The 2,758-nt window shown below is 45.6% G+C and overlaps 1 pseudogene; it reads left to right on the top strand.

Annotated features, from left to right (window-relative positions):
- Nucleotides 1-856: 856 nt before the first annotated feature.
- LOC119045263 (60S ribosomal protein L7a-like) lies at nt 857-2,523 on the top strand (annotated as a pseudogene).
- Nucleotides 2,524-2,758: the final 235 nt, after the last annotated feature.

The following is a 2,758-nucleotide window of genomic DNA, read 5'->3' on the forward strand; positions in this document are numbered from 1 at the left end:
AAAAGTTTCAGATTCATTATTAACCCCTCCTTTGATAGAAAGGCCAATAGTGAATTTCTCAAGAAACCTACAGTGTAACTGTGAAGTCAGCGGTTTCTCTGAACCTCAAATAAAACTCTAATATAGACCTCAAAGGTAGCCAAGATAGCCCTGTCTGGTGTAGCTCAGATGGTTGGAGCATCCTCCAGAAAACTGGAAGTTTGTGGGTTCAATTCCCAGTCGGGACACATACCTAGGTTGCAAGTTCAGTCTCCAGTCAGCGTGCGTACAAGAGAAAATCAATAGACGTTTCTCTCCTTCCCTCTTTTCCCCTCTTTCTAAAATCAATGAGCATGTCCTCAGGTGAGGATTAAAATTTTTTTTAAAAAGGTAGCCAAGATAAAAAGTCAAAAATCTGAACACAAGGAATTTACCAGTTCAAATAACTAATATCTTTAACCTGGAAAGAGGTCCTCCTGGTTAGGGTGCCCTTCCAACAAGATGACTTTGCTGATCTGGATTTCTCACTGCAATAGCCTTATTTCTTCCTAACTGCTTAGTTTTCATTTATGCTTCATAAAATAACTTATATCCTACTTTTGAGACATGACCAACAAAGTCACAAGACACTGCTCTGCCAGTTAAAAGTTTCCATCCACTCTTTTTATAAAGACACTGGAGAATCACACAAGTAAGCTAAACAGTCAAACAATACCTTGAAGGGAGTCCCAACACCACTAATCTGGTACCGGAGTTTGGGCTGAAAAAACTTGCAGTGGGATAACCTTCCTGAGGCACTAGAAGAGGGAAGAGTCAGGGGCCAGAAAGACCAGGTCTGCCTTATAGCCTAAGGGGCTGCGCCGGTGTCTACGTGAGAATGAAGGTGAAGGCCAGGAGCCAGGCGGAAAGCAAGCCAAGAATAAAGTAGGAAGAAAGCAAGTGTAGGGTAAGTGGAGGCAGTCTGGCTTCCTCACCCAGGGGTCTGGGTAACTAAGGGACGCTGTGTTCCCATAGCCTTGAAGGGGCCTGATAACTAGTGTTCTCACAGCCTCCAGACTGGGTCCAATAAACTATTCCCACGACATGAAGTGGGCCCACACACACAGAATTATGTTATATTACATAATGTTCTGGCATTTTTCCAGCTTTGTTCCCCTCTAGAACTTTAGTAGGTAGGGACTCCCTGCTGGGGGCGATGATGAGACGCACCCAAGGGGACGGGTGCCACGCTGGGTGCCACGCTGGGAAGCAAGGGCCATGACATGTGACATGCAGGGAGACACACAGTTTGCAGTGTGCATCGCTCACCCACCCGGGAATAAAGGCATGCCAGACATCCCAGTGGTTCCCTGAATATTATTCCGTCTGTGCGAATACCATGAATCTGCCCGGCCTTGAATGGTTGCCACACAGCGTGGAAGGTCCTAGACTATTGCTTTTAATATCATTGAAAGGGCCTAAAATGTCAGTGAAAGTGGATTAAAGATATGATGAGGTATTTTTCTTTTTTTATCTTTTTTTAAAGATTTTATTTATTTATCTTTAGAGGGGAAGAGAAGGAGAAAAATATGAATGTATGCTTGCCTCTTGTGTGTCCCCTGCTGGGAACTGGCCCACAACCCAGGCATGTGCCCTGACTGGGAATTGAACCGCAATCCTTTGGTTCACAGGCCCGCACTCAGTCCACTGAGCCACACTGGCCAGGGCTGATGAGGTATTTTTCTTAATACACACAGCTGCATTTATTTATAATTAAACAAGAATGGTGATTTGGTCTGTAAACAAAACAGGTTTTTCAAGATCACCTACCTCCTTAGCCAGTCACAGTTTCTATCATAGTACTTCTTCTAGTCTGTCAATATGCCTGCTCTGCCCTTGACCCTGAAGCAGTGTAAAGTGCACGAGTTATCCATTGCAGAATTGCCATGATTGATTGGATCAATAGTAGACACTAGGGCCAAGACCTGACGATCCATTGCCTAGCCAGCACCCAATCAAAATATTTCTTTAAGAAATTAAATCAAAAGCTGGCCCACAAGTACCAACCAGAGACAAAGCAAGAGAAGAAGCAGATATTACTGGCCTGGGCCAAGAAAAAAGCTGCCAGCAAAGGCAATGTCCCCACCAAGAGACCACCTGTCCTTCAAGCAAAGATTAACACTGTCACCGCCCCGGTGGAGAACAAGAAGGCCCAGCTGGTAGTGACAGCACCTGATGTAGATGCCATCAGCTGGTTGTCCTCCTGCCCACCCTGTGTCAGAAGGTGGGGGCTCCCTACTGCGTCACGGGGGGACGCAGGGGGACGTCACACTGCAGTGTCTGGTCCACAGGAAGACCTGCACCGCCAGCGCCTTCACACAGGTTAACTCAGAAGACAAAGGAGCTCTGGCGAAGCCGGTGGAAGCTATCCAGACCAACTGCAAGGACAGATACGACGGGATCCACTGCCACTGGGGAGGCAATGCCCTGGGTACGTAGTCAGTGGCTCACGTCACCAAACTGGAAAAGGCCAAAACTAAGGAACTGGCCACCAGACTGGGCTGAGTGTGCACTGTGGAGGTTTCTGTACATAAAAATAATAAAAACTCTCCTTCAGGAGAAAAAAAAAAGAAATTAAATCAAAAGCTGTCTCAGTCATACTCAGTACATAGAATATAATTGAACTAAAAGGACATGTGACTCTGAGCTCACTATTTTAGTAGAGGGAGATATGTAAATAGATAATACTAATCTGCATAAAAATAGACCAGAGCAGTATAAAGAAGGAGGCAGAGACCTG

The sequence above is a fragment of the Artibeus jamaicensis genome, unplaced genomic scaffold, assembly GCF_021234435.1.
Source record: "Artibeus jamaicensis isolate MK-2021 breed Jamaican fruit bat unplaced genomic scaffold, CSHL_Jam_final contig_332, whole genome shotgun sequence".
In the NCBI taxonomy this organism is placed as follows: domain Eukaryota; kingdom Metazoa; phylum Chordata; class Mammalia; order Chiroptera; family Phyllostomidae; genus Artibeus; species Artibeus jamaicensis.